Raw genomic sequence first — 13,899 nt, 5'->3', positions numbered from 1 at the left:
TTTCAAGCAATTTTTGTTTATTCCCCTTTCCTCCTGATTCCCCCCCACACACCACCTAGAACACTGTTCCAGAAGATGCATGTTATGTACGCCAACCCCGTGGAGGCATGAGGGGAAAGGGGAGCCAAGAAAGTACCTCATTCTGTAAGCAGATTTCCACACACGGAACTCTGGATCAAGCCCCTTATTCGTTGGGTAGCCCATGTATCAACTTTTGGTGAAATACGTTGTTTTGTTTTTCCTCCGGCAATGGCAGTAATTTTGCTTTTCTTATCGTTCACCTTAGTTGTCTACGTCTGGGAATAAGTTTTGATTATGCACGAAAGCTCTCCTCTAGATCCGATGTCTTGCTAAGGTGTTTTCAAAACCTTTCCATCAGTATGGAGGGTTATGTTTGCCTGTGTGACGTTTATGAAGAGTGAAAACACAGAATATCATAACAACCTCAGAGAAGCTCTTCAGAACAGTACTTTATAATGGATGTGGTCATTGTAACTTATATATTCAGATTGAGGCCACATCATTTAAAAGTCTTCACTGAGGATGTTTAGCACAATATAGCTACTATAAGATTATCAAGAAACCAAGGCCCTTTTGCTGCATATACTTTGGTGTAATCTTATTCATTTTGTGGTACAATATCTGTATTGTGTGTGTTGGGACGCGGGTGGCGCTGTGGGTAAAACCTCAGCGCCTAGGACTTGCCGATCGCATGGTCGGCGGTTCGAATCCCCGCGGCGGGGTGCACTCCCATCGTTCGGTCCCAGCGCCTGCCAACCTAGCAGTTCGAAAGCACCTCCGGGTGCAAGTAGATAAATAGGGACCGCTTACCAGCGGGAAGGTAAACGGCGTTCCGTGTGCTGCGCTGGCTCACCAGATGCAGCTTATCACGCTGGCCACGTGACCTGGAAGTGTCTGCGGACAGCGCTGGCTCCCAGCCTATAGAGTGAGATGAGCGCACAACCCTAGAGTCTGGCAAGACTGGCCCGTACGGGCAGGGGTACCTTTACCTTTACCTATCTGTATTGTGAGTCACTGAATCACACAGACATATATACCTCTATCCTATGCTGCAGGGAGCTTATGTTCTCTTTATTGTTCTTTTGAAAAATCTAGTTTTACAATGTGCCCAGAATGTGAATATGGGAGATAATTTGCAAATACAATGATTGCAGAACAATCATTCATTCATTCTTCTCCCTCATTCAATGAAGATGGAGGGGGGATCATTTTTCCTCTGTGGAAACATCTGAAGATTAAATGAAATGTTCTCAGTTCATCATCATAATGTATTAGTGGCTTTATAAATAATATGTGCAACTTGCTGTACTACAGGGATGAGGAACCTGTGGCCCACCAGACGTTGTTGGACTCCAGTTCCCACCAGCCCCAGTCAACAAGGCCAATGGTCAGGGATGATGAAGTCTAAGAACATTTGGAGGGCCCCTGGTTCCTCATTCCTGCTTTAGAGAAAATACACACAAGGAACTTTTCACAGGTTCCCACCTGCTTTATTTTTAAGTGAGGGGAATCTTTGTACAATTCAAGAGAGAGGGAAAGGAGAAAAAAGTTAAACAATACAATAATTAATTTGGCAATAAGTAATAATCTCTGCATCAAAGCCAAATAGTACACAAGCCAGTGTGGTGTAGTGGTTAAGAGCGGTAGATCCGTAGTCTGGGGAACCGGGTTCGCATCTCCGCTCCTCCACATGCAGCTGCTGGGTGACCTTGGGCCAGTCACACTTCTCTGAAGTCTCTCAGCCCCACTCACCTCACAGAGTGTTTGTGGTGGGGGAGGAAGGGAAAGGAAATTCTTAGCTGCTTTGAGACTCCTTAAAAGGGAGTGAAAGGTGGGATATCAAATCCAAACTCTTCTTCTCTTCTTCTACATGAAGAGGGGAATGGAAGGGAGAAAAGATGAGTTCTAAATAATTTCTGAAAAGTGAAACACTGAATAGGCCATCCAATATTACAAGGAAGATTATTCCACACATACAGATCAAACCAGTACTCTACATTTATTAAAGCTAAATTTTCAGTAGGAAAGCAATAAGCAGTAATATCATGCCAAAACAAAAACATAACCTACACTCATTGACATATGGGAGCAGGGATAATTTCACTTAGGGTAACCACTGAATTTACTTCAAGAAATAGAGGACACCAACAATAGCCCCAGACATGTGGGCAAGCAAGCTGCTGTTGAATCCAGAAAAAGGCAGAAGTAATGTTGATACAGGGTTCTGCTCTACATTGGGCCGGATTTTTGAAAGCCTAGTAAGTTCAAAACACAGCAATCAGAGAGTTGTATCCAATGCTAGTCCTACTCAGAGTAGATTCATTAAAAATGGTGGCCATGACTAACTTAGGTTCATTAATTAACTATGACTAACACTGGCTACAGTAGCATTATAATAAAACCCCCGACTTTTGTCAGATCATATTACTCCATTGTTATTCAAGTTTCATTGATTTTCAATTTGTTTCCTGACCCAACTCAAAGTCTTGGTTTAAACCTACATTTGAGGAGGTTGTAGACCTGAGGGCCTTTGGATTCTGCTGGACTACAACTCCCATAATTGCTGACCACTGGCCATGCTTACTGGTGCTTTTGAAAGTTGGAGACCAACTACATCTAGAAGTCCATACGTTCTCTATCCTTACCTTGTGTTATCTAGGACTGTCCAATGAAGTGTTTTCTTCCATAGAAGCTGACTGCAGGCATGTCTCATTCAACATCTGAAGTCCTGTGAACTGTCCTCTTCCTATTTGAAGTAAGTGGGTGAGAACACAAAATATTATTTTAATGCGGCAGCAGATATGTGGAATGCCCTCCCTAGAGTGGCTACTTGCCCACTTCCCTACCTGCAATTCAACAAACAACAACAACATGACGGTTAAAGAAGATGTTCATAATTGAGTTATTCATTGGCTGGCTGTGTTCTGTGACGGCTGTGCTTTCATGCAAATTGTTGTTGGTCTTTTTTAATGGATACTTTAGATACCTTGATGGATATCTGATGGAAATAAGGAATACCAAATGTTTTTGGGGGGGTTTAATTTAAAAATGGAAAGGCAGTGGATGAAAGTGAAGTGAAGAGACACTTGAATGGTTTGCATGATAGGGCTGATTTATTATAAGCAAACCCATGACTCAGTCTGGCAATCTTGACTACTGCACACACAGAACAGGTGTTCCACAGATGCAACCTCTGTGGGATTCCAGTGCCTGAGATGAAAAAAGAAGAGTACAGGAGGAAAGGAAAGGATTTGGAAGAGGAACCTTATTCTTTTCCAAAATGTGTGCCCTGAGAGAACAGCTAGTGCTCTGTGAGAAAAACAAGGCCTGGAATATTATAGGCAGTATGTTATTAAAAAGGATTATTAAAGCAGAGATGGTCAGTCAGCAGAGCTCTGGCCCCCACCATTGTTTTCTTTTCTATAAATGGATGAAAGTAAGCTTAAGGCTTTTCTAATGAAAGCATTTAAAACTGCCCCTTTTGTATAATACTGTTGCACAGCACCCCAATCTCCAGGTGGTGTGAGATTGCAGGCGTTCCAGGCTCTTACCCAGGGCTCGTGCTTCCTTTTGGGAATGAGGCACAGAGGAGATTGTGGTGTCTCTATAATATATGGTTTATTTACACATATATACCACCTGAGCCTACAATGCAGGGGTTCACAGCATTAACACCCCGCAGAGGCAGAATTAGGACAGCGGGACCCATTTTGCCGTATTGGGTGCTGAGCTTAGGGGGTGCCGCAGGGGGGGTGCAGGTCTAACATAGTGAATTGAACATAATGGAAGGTGAGAGGCAGGGGGCACCAAATTTTGACCAAAATCTGCCCCTGCACCCCAAAAGGGTCTTGTTTGTCCCATAGCCACAGCCTTAGATTGAAACTGAAAGCAAACATCATTCTCTTCCTCTCTGGCTTTTTTCACCCTGTGTCTTTTCCATCCACTTTCTCGGTCATATAACACAACTCTTTCCTAAAACTCCTCTTTGTCCTACTAACAATCTAAGAGGTGGAGAGGACCCACCCATTTGCCATCAGGCACAGAGCCCCCTTTCTTCTGTTCTCATAATGGCCCATCACCTTTCCTTTGTTTTCCCTTAATGGTCCATCCCCCCAGGCAACCACCTCATGAGGATGCTAGTCTGGTTTCTATTTTAACACTTGCTCAGATATTTTAACACTTGTTGGGTCCATTGGTTAGAATATGTCTGGCACTCACACACACATAACAATACACACATATCTAAACCACAAGCCTGTTTTTTCCTCCTCAGTGTTTCAGTGGCAACTATATTTCCAGCAAAGAAATCCTTGATGGAGGCATACTGCTATATTGCAAAGATCACTTTGATGTCTGAAAATGCTAAGAACAATAGTAGAACTTAATAATAAACAGATTTGTTCAATTACAAGGTAATTTTCCCTGTTAAAAAGCTCTAAGTAACAGCGAGGAGTAGCAGACAAATTATTGTGTTTCTGTGAGTAATACCCATCAAATTCATTGGAAGGCAATCATAGCTAAGCTAAACAAACATTTCCCACAGTTCCATTAATAAGACAAGAAAACATTCTCAAGGGGTGTGAGAGAGAAAGAGAGAGAGAGAAAGGTGTCCTTATTAGGGATGGGTGAGAAATTCAATTCAGTTTGTATTGACTCTACCTAAGTTGCACATACAGTCATCCTTTGAAAATCACACACCTCCAAATTTTGCAGTGGAGTTCCCCAGTCATGTAATGTGAAGAAAAAACTGCATCTATTGGGGTAAAATGTGCATTAAAATGTAGAATTGCATACAAATCATAAAAATGCATTATATTAGGGAAATTGCTTTACAAAAACGTGTTTTAGGGGAAATTGCATACAAACGTGTGCATATTAGGAGGAATTTACACTAAAACGCTGGCAATTTTTCATGAAGATTGTTTCCTAAAAATATTATCAAACCAATGAAGAAATGTGGACAACTGAAGAATGGAAAAATGAGAAACTCAGATAAACAACAATTGACTGATTCGCCCGTTCCTAGTCCACATTTCACTGCTAGATTTCTTTTTAGATTCTGCACGCAGTGCCCCAGCTTCAGTAGAATACAATTGTAAAGCACTGATAGATGGCACCATAAAGTTACGTAAATTATCAGGAAGGGTTTAGAAAACCATCCGTCCCCAGCTTGGCAACCTATAGCCAAAAGTATGGTGGCCCTCTCCAAGCTTGAAATGGACTCTACACGATCAAGAAGCAAGGTAAAAAGGTTGGTTTCTCCTAAGTCCTATCCTTGGAATATTTCCCCCTCCCCATTCCCATCATCCACTTTCTCCCTTGTCCACTCCAGCACTTTAAGACGTTCAGCAATGAAAAGTGAGACCCTGAAAAGTCTACTTGTGACAGGAAGGCAGAGGCATGCCTACCCAACCATTGCTCTCATTAATTCTATGGATATTTTGGGTTATCGCCCACCCTCTCATGCAGTCCAATCCAATGATCTCTTGGATTTCAGAAGCAGGCACACATACACACAAGCAGGTATATAAACAATGTTTTGTCTTTAAAATGAGGCAAAAGCTTGTTTCTCAGTCCTGTGTGGAACCATGAGTTTACGGTATTTTCTGCTAGAATTATCACCACCCCTTCCCCAAACGAAAGGTCATGTGTTTCTGTTGAAACGAAAACAAAAACAAAGGAAAAATTATCTCATTGTAATTACTGCAAGACAAATGCAATCTTTTAAAAGGCTAACTGTATTATTTGTATACCCAGGGGATGCAATGGTACACATGTAATGCGGCCTAACCAGTTTGTCTTAGCAAGACCTTACAGTGTTGATTTGAAACAGCTGAACTAAATCAACAGCTACCTTGAGCCAGAGGCCTTTGGAGAGCAATTAGAGTCAAAGCTTGGGTTTTGAACCCAATATGCTCTGTCAGTCTCAATGATTTGTGTTTGTTGTACTCAGCCTCATTTCCTGCATGAAACATGAAGCTGTATAAAGAGGAAAAATTCCCAAGATTCAAAAATATTTGACCTCAGTGCATTTGCTAGCATGAAAGTACACATGTCTAAATGACCATTTTGGTTTGTAGTACAAAGTTCTATTGATGTTGGCAGACTGAGCTTCCCCATGTCAAAGCCACATGAATGGTTTCAGGTTTCAGCCAAAAAATGTTTTCCACATGCTTTAGTGTGGGCCAATTTACACAGCGGATTCTGCAGGGTTGTGGCCAAGTACTTCATAAAGGGCTGCCTTCTTTGGGATCAGGGAAACCACAACAGACACATTGCTAATGCAATCTAATTATCTGCTTGGATATTTTTCCAGATGTATCCAGTGTCTAAAAATACTGCAATAAAAAAGGTATTATTTGTTCTCCCTTGGACTGAAATAGTGGCATAAAGAACAACCTGCTTGTCTAGAGGGAAAGTTATGACAGTGTAATTCTATGACAGCCTTTAAAAATCAGTCAAACAAAACAGAACACCCCGAGGGCTGGCTATCTGATGCTTCTCATTTGAATTAGCCTCTGAAACAAAAGCCATGACTACATGCGGAGATTCTTTTTCATGAGAAGATGCATGCCACAATTACAAGTTCATTTCCTCCATTTGTAGTTTGTAATTTGATTTTGGGTTGGTCAATTTGATACATAACAAAGATATACAATGGTGTGTTTTTTTCTCTCTTTTGCTGGAACAAGCCCAGCGATTATTGTATCCTGTGCTGTATGACAGTGGCGTGATTTCATTTCCTCTGCGTTGCTAAAACATGTTACCCAGTAGCCTCTTCGCTGCCATAGTCATTAGTTCTTTGAGCAATAAGGAAATGGTTGATTGTGATGAAGTCTTTTGGTGGATTGTGATGTTATTTGTGCACAAGCAACACATACAAAACATGGTTGTCTCTCAACTACCTGTAACAGATTCTACAAGGAGCTGCTTTTCAAAAGGGCCCAGAAAGTGCAGCTGGTCCAAGATACGGCTGCCAAGTTGCTAACAGGCAGGATATATTAATTCCAATTTTGAAACAACTTCAGTGACTTCCAGTTGGTTTCTGGGCACAGCTCAAAGTTAAAGTGATGCTTTTGATCTTTAAAGCCATACAAATAGTGGGACTGCCTCCTTTCATGTAAGCCTAGCTCAGATCATCTGCAGTTTCCTTCTCCATATTCCCTGATCATCAGAGGTGAGCAGGTGGGTGGGAAGGACAGGTCAACTCTTTCAGTAGCTACAATGAGGTTATGGAACTCCCTTTCCCAACAAAGCTCATCTTGCACTTTTTCTCTTTACTAGCCTTTTGGGTTTATTTCAGAGGGCCTTTGGGATCAAGCAGGAGATTTTTTTTCTGATGATGATTGGTTGTGGTGGGTTTGGGGGATTTTTTGCTGGTTGTTTCATGACAGTTTATGGGTTTCGAACTATGTCATAAGCTGTTTTTTTGGGCATACATGGTTAAAAAATGGAGCAAAGTATTGGTAATTAGTTAGTTATTAGGAATTTGGTATGCAATGAGGTTCATGTCTGCTATTGTTTCATTAATCGTTCTCCACTTTTGTTTTAATCAGACTGGATGCACTCTTCAATAGCTTTACCATGTTTTCTCGTTCTTTATGCCCATCTTGCTGTCTGTTCAATGGAGATTTGTACCCAATTTACATAAATTCACATTTTGAACGATGTCTCAGAAATGTGAAATCTTCCATTTTTAAACCTAGAACAAATTCTGCATAGTTTATTTATTTAAAATATTTATATTCTGCCTTCGGGGCCTAAAGGGCAGCTAACAAGCCCAACGTTAAAGACAATACATTTTGATTTCAGACGTCATTGCTGTAGCATTGCAATATTCTCCATGGTTTTAACCAATGTTAGCTTTTTTAAACAACGCCCATAGTTTCACTCACTGTCTGGAGTGAGCCAGAAGCCAAGAACCAGAAGTCCAGGTTGTCCAATCATTCTGATCATAGAATCACAGAGTTGGAAGGGACCCTGTGGATCACCTAATCCAGTCCCTTTCAATGCATGAATATGCAGCTGCCCCATATAGGGACCAAACCTGCAGCCTTGTCATTATCAGCTGCACTCCAAGTGTCAGGAGTGTGTGCAGGAGCCAGGCCCTGTGACTGGTAGGGCCTTGCAGGACTGGGGCCTTCCTGAGTTTGGCCTGGAAGGACAAGGCATGGCCACACAGGTGAGGCTTGACAGAAGACTCATAGCACCTGGTGGCAAGGGCCGGGAGGGCTATATAAGACCAGCATTTCCCTCTGGCTCTTTGCCACAGCAACACACTACCCACCTAGCTGTGCTTCAGCTTCCTGACTCCTGATATCCTGACCCTCAGACTCTTGGCTTCCTGACTCCTGGTTTCCTGACTTGTGGACTCTTGGCTTCCTGACCCCTGGACTGCTGATTCCTGCTTCCCAACCTCTACCCCAGTCCCGGCGTACCAAGCCAGGACTCCGACTGCCTGTAACCCAGATTGTGACACCAAGCAACTGAGCCTTCCAGGCTCAGGACAGGAGAAAAATCCAAGAATTGAATGGAAGGGCTGTCAGGATAATACCAGAATCAGGACTGGAAAACAAGCCAGGAGTCAGAACTGAAGAGCAGTCAGAGCAGTCGCACAAAAGCAAGAGCAGATACCAAGTAAAAAATCAAGACCAAAGATGACTGGAAATACAGAGGCCCATGAGCACTCAGGTAGATGTTGTTGGCCAAGCAATGAAACGGATGCTGCTAGGACTTTGCATCGTTTCAGCCACATCCCACAAAACCACTGTGAACATCATTCCTCATTTCCCCCATGAACCACCAGGTTGAGCAGAGAAGCCAAAGTAATTGGACTTAAACAGGATCAACCGGCTACTGTGGTTGGCTTAAGTAAATGCCAAATACACCAGTCCTGGCAAGTTCGCTAGGAATATTTTTGGCATTTCAGCCCCCCTTGATTCATCCAGGCTATTTCCTGGCACTAATGGTTGGTTATCCGGGAGCCAAACTTTGGGGTTTGTGGGTTTTTTGTGTGTGTGATCTTTTAAAAACATGCATTATAGACAGCATGTGCCAGTCTTGTGACCTAGGAGTGGTTAATGTTGACTAAGGAAATTAATCCAAAAAGCATAGTGCCTTAGGAGATATTTCCAGAGCTTTATATTCCAACTACTATTTAGAAAGCAAGGCATCTTTTGGCTCAGCCTCTCTTACCACAGACATGGTGTGCCTTGTCTTTTTTCACTAAATCATCATTATTGTATAATGTTACATAATAAACAGATTCTGGAAATCATTGAAAATGTTACCTAAACTGATGCTCAGAGTCAGATGCAGACTGAAGGCCACACACTAGGCCCTCAGCCAAGCAGATACAGAGTCAGTTAAGGGACATTATCAAAAACAAGCTGACTAGCAGTTACCACATATAACATGACTGAAGTTTTCAGAATATATATATATATATATGTTCAACTAAACTTTGGCATTAGCACTAAGGTTGAGAATTACTGTTTCTCTCTCTCTCTCTCTCACACACACACACACACACACACACCACAGTCTATGCTGCCTTGGGGCATTTTAACCATGATTGCAGAGATGAGTGAGAGAACCAAAACATCAATAGTGTTGCTTTATCTTGTTGCTGCCAATTATGCCCTCCATCAAGCAGGGGCGTCTTGCCCATAGAGGCAAGTGGTGTGAGGCGCCGAGGCACCAAGTTCTGGAGGGCACTAGGGAAGAGGTGGAGGCTGGGCGTGGCGTGGCGCCTCCTGGCATCAGCTCACCGCCCTTGCCCACCTCGCTGAAGCAGCGCTGCGCCCGGAGCCTCCACCTCTTCCCCGCCAGAGGAGCCACCCTCGAGCCGCTGCCCACCTCCTCCAGCCCCCAAAGCTGCCAGCAGCGCTATAAAAAGGTTGGCAACTCTGGGAAATAGGGAGGGGGGTGCCGGAGGGATCTTTGCACCATGACGCCGGATATACTTAAGACGGCCCTGCCATCAAGTCACCTTTAGTGATGTGAGGATGATTTTAAAAGCTGTAAAGCAGCTTTCTCTGATGGGCTGGTCATCAGAATGCAAGATCAAGCCAATCTAATCCAGCATAATGTTCTCACAGTCCAAACTATGGGAAGCCTGCAAGCAAGACCTGAATGCAATAGCATTCCAGCATTCCAGGACCTCCAGCAGTGGAAGGTCCAGTATGAATGGTTTTTGAAGGAATTGCTTTTCAACCTATGGCTGCAGTGGAGTGCACTCTTACGCTTCCGGTTCTTCCTTTGCAGCCATGGATTGAATACAAACCCCAACTGCGAAGGACAATTCTTCCCTTGCAGTTATAGCTTGAACTGCAAAGGAATAATCTGCAAAGAAATAATTATTTGGAGGAGAAGGCAATTCTCTGCCTCCACACTTGGAAGCAATAATTCCTCTGAATAAAAGGTAAAAAAAAAAGTAAAGGTAAAGGACCCCTGGACGGTTAAGTCCAGTCAATGTTGTGCTCATCTCGCTTTCAGGCTGAGGGAGCCGGCGTTTGTCCATTGATGCTTCACAGGTAAGATTCACCTTTTGTTGTGTTGGCAGGCTGGTCCCTCCCCCTACCTGGCCAATCTCCTGGCAACGCCTCCCCTGGCAGGATTGGGCAACTGGCTGAGGTAGGTGGAGACCTCCAGGTATCCAGCCTAGGGAGGGCGAAGCCAGCCTGTACTACCGGGAGCCACACTGGGATCCGAGGGGCTGCGCACGACCACGCAAAAGGCGCCCCCCCATTTGATGTGGGGAGCGGTCATTCCGGGGCAAGTAGCCAGCATGACTAAGCCACTTCTGGTGCAATGGAACACTGTGACAGAAACCAGAGTGCACGGAAATGCCGTTTACCTTCCCGCCACATCAGTACCTATTTATCTACTTGCACTGGTGTGCTTTCAAACTGCTAAATTGACAGGAGATGGGACAGAACAACGGGAGCTCACCCCATCATGGGGATTCGAACTGCCAACCTTCCAATCAGCAAGCCCAAGAGGCTCAGTGGCTTAGACCACAGCGCCACTCGCGTCCTGCTTCTGAATATCAGTTTCTGGAAAGCACAGGAGAGGAGAGTGCTTTTATGCTCGTGTCCTTGCACCTTTCCCACAGGCAACTGGTCGACTGTTCTCAGAGCACGATGCTGGACTCAACATGACCTTGGTCTGATCCAGCAGGCTATTCTTATCTCTCTTTTTTGTCTTCCTCTGCAGACTTTGGCACTTTTTGAATTTGGAACCTTTTCCAGCTGCCAGGAACCAAATTTTGAGTACAAAGGAAGAATCAGGAGTGCACTTAGAGTACTTCCTTTTCATCTGTCGCAATCTGAACTTTCCTGCACCATGCCTAATTTCATATATGTCATAAGGCAGGCATAGGCAAACTTGGTCCTCCATATGTTTTGGGACTACAACTCCCATCATCCCTAGCTAACAGGACCAGTGGTCCAGGATGATGGGAGTTGTAGTTCCAAAACATCTGGAGGGCCGCGTTTGTCTATGCCTGTCATAAGGCATAGGAAAGGTGAGTATGGATCGTCCAAAATAGCTTGGTTGACACTCTCCAAAGCCTAGTGTGCCTACTTAGGTCTGTAGGCTAGAGTTCCCCCATCACTGCAATAAGATTAACCCAGGTCTTCTTTTCATTTACTTAGTAAACATACATATGCATACATTACTAAACTGCAGGATTGTGTGCATCTTAATCTCAGGGACAAAGGTTCGAGCTCCACATTGGACAAAAAGATTCCTACATTACAGAGCATTGGACTAGTTGATCTCACATATCCCCCAACATTTATCCAATGGAAATAGGGGCATCCTAAGGAAAAGCAGGACATGCCAGAATCAAATCAGAAACCGGGATGGCTTCTGTATATCCAGGAATAGATATCACGTATATCAAGTGTCCCTGGAAAATAGGGACACTTGGAGGGTCTGCCTTCGTGTTCCCTTCCAACTCCACAATTCTGTTATTCTACTTACAACATATACATGACATTAAATACACCTTTCCTTTTAAATGATTGGGGGGGGGTGTTTCTTCTTCAAAAAATCATCATTTAGGGAGGGAGGCAGATAATTAAATAGAGCAGAATAGGCATAGAGGGAGAACTTAACTCTTTCCTCCACTAAAGCCCCTCCTCCAAAACAAGTATTTTCATTGGGGGGAAATCCCAAATGCTCACAGTGTGGAACATTCCATCCAAAGCAAATACCAACACACACACACACACACACACACACACACACACACAAATATATATTCCTTAGAATATCCTCAGCAGGTGAGAACTGAGTTAAGTGCCCCCCCATGCCTGCACTAATTGTGATAATTATTGCACACGCCCAAGCTGATGCAATTTGCATTTCTAAAAAAAAAAAACCTGCAAGTTAAAGAGGCATTTAACATCACATTCATCCCTCAGACAAAGTAATCCATATGCAGAAAATCAGTGCATTTACAAAAAGAGTGTACGCCTAATTCTCAGAAAAGTGAGGATTTCCCCCCTCTATTGACTTTAGTTATACAAATAAAAGCGACTTAAATAAGATCAGCTCCTGGAAGCCATTGGGGCTGTGTGTTGCAGGAGTTTTGGGGAAACTATTGTTATATCATCCTTTTTACAAAATGGATGCATTCCACAAACAAGTTTGGATGAACTGTGTAACATTTTCTTGGCTGCCCAATCCACTGCAGAACCATAGACCAAATGTTTCAGCCTGTCATGTACAGTTGTACCTTGGATCTCAAACGCCTTGGCTCCCAGTCGTACCTTGGCTCCCAAACAATCGAACCCCGGAAGTGAGTGTTCCGTTTTTTGGACGATTTTCGGAAGCCGAATGTCCGATGGGCTCCTGTAGCCAATCAGAAGCCGTGCCTTAGTTTTCGAACGGTTCCGGGAGTCGAACAGACTCCCAGAACGCATTCTGTTCGAGAACCAAGGTACGACTGTATTGGCAAAAATATTGTCCACACGCACAGTGATTCCAGGAGTACAGACATCTCTCTGTATTCTGGCATACCATGGTAAGCACTTGAAGGCAAGTGTGGATCACATACTGTAAGAACAACAACATAAGTCCGCTGAAAGTAGCCTCTGCGCAGATGTCTCAATCCTGGAGAACTCCATTTTCATATACTGTGATGTTAGCCTCTTATTTCAAATAACATTTCCATGTGATTCGTGCAGTCCTGATACATTGTCAAACAGAGGGACAAGTGTTTTCAATTGCCACAGAGAAAGGCAGGAAAACCTTCAACATCCTCAAGCTATTTCTAAAGGCAGCACTTGCTGACACATGGCACAGTTTAGAAACAGACAGGTATACACTCCACAAGCCCTAGAGACGATTGACCTTCATCAGGCTTTTTCTTCTTCATTCAACCAAGTTTCCTGAGAGGAAGAGGGAAAAAATCAGGTTCTCTTCAGAGAAAGCAAATATATATAATGCTCAGTGTCACGGTAAAGGCCTAGTGATGGTGCTTAAAGCTGTTTTGGAATATCCTCACACCCAGAAAGTTACCAGGCTTGCCGTGTCTTTGTAAAGCTTAGCTGTCATTTCATTCCAGAGGAGGCCTATGGGTAATCATTTAATCAAAACCACGGCTGTGATTGCTACTTGTGATGAAAATTACAAAGCTGAGGCAGCTTCCAAACCAGGATTACAAATGGGCCTTGCTTTTTAAAAATCCCCTCATTTTTCCCTTTTGCAATTGAGTAAAAACAAACTATAGTACCCTTAAATGTAGCAGGGTGGGGGTAGGGGAGATTCATTTGGACAAAAGCAGTATTCCCTCCTTTTTCTTCCCCAGCACTTAAGAGAAAATGGCATAATTGAGAATCCGTGGAAAGAATACCCAACAGCACATCA

At 43.4% G+C, this 13,899-nt stretch overlaps 1 long non-coding RNA gene across 1 annotated transcript in view; it reads right to left on the bottom strand.

The window, feature by feature from the left end:
- LOC310745108 overlaps positions 1 to 13,899 on the bottom strand; it is a 71,938-nt gene that overhangs the window by 42,655 nt on the left and 15,384 nt on the right. The window contains exon 5 of the long non-coding RNA XR_014539941.1: positions 2,667 to 2,767. This is a non-coding gene — a long non-coding RNA (uncharacterized lncRNA). The remainder of the gene's footprint in view (positions 1 to 2,666; positions 2,768 to 13,899) is intronic.

Source organism: Podarcis filfolensis (assembly GCF_964270895.1).
Source record: "Podarcis filfolensis genome assembly, chromosome: 11".
Classification (NCBI taxonomy): domain Eukaryota; kingdom Metazoa; phylum Chordata; class Lepidosauria; order Squamata; family Lacertidae; genus Podarcis; species Podarcis filfolensis.
The sequence above is the reverse complement of the archived record's forward strand: the minus strand, read 5'-3'. Positions and strand labels throughout refer to the sequence as shown.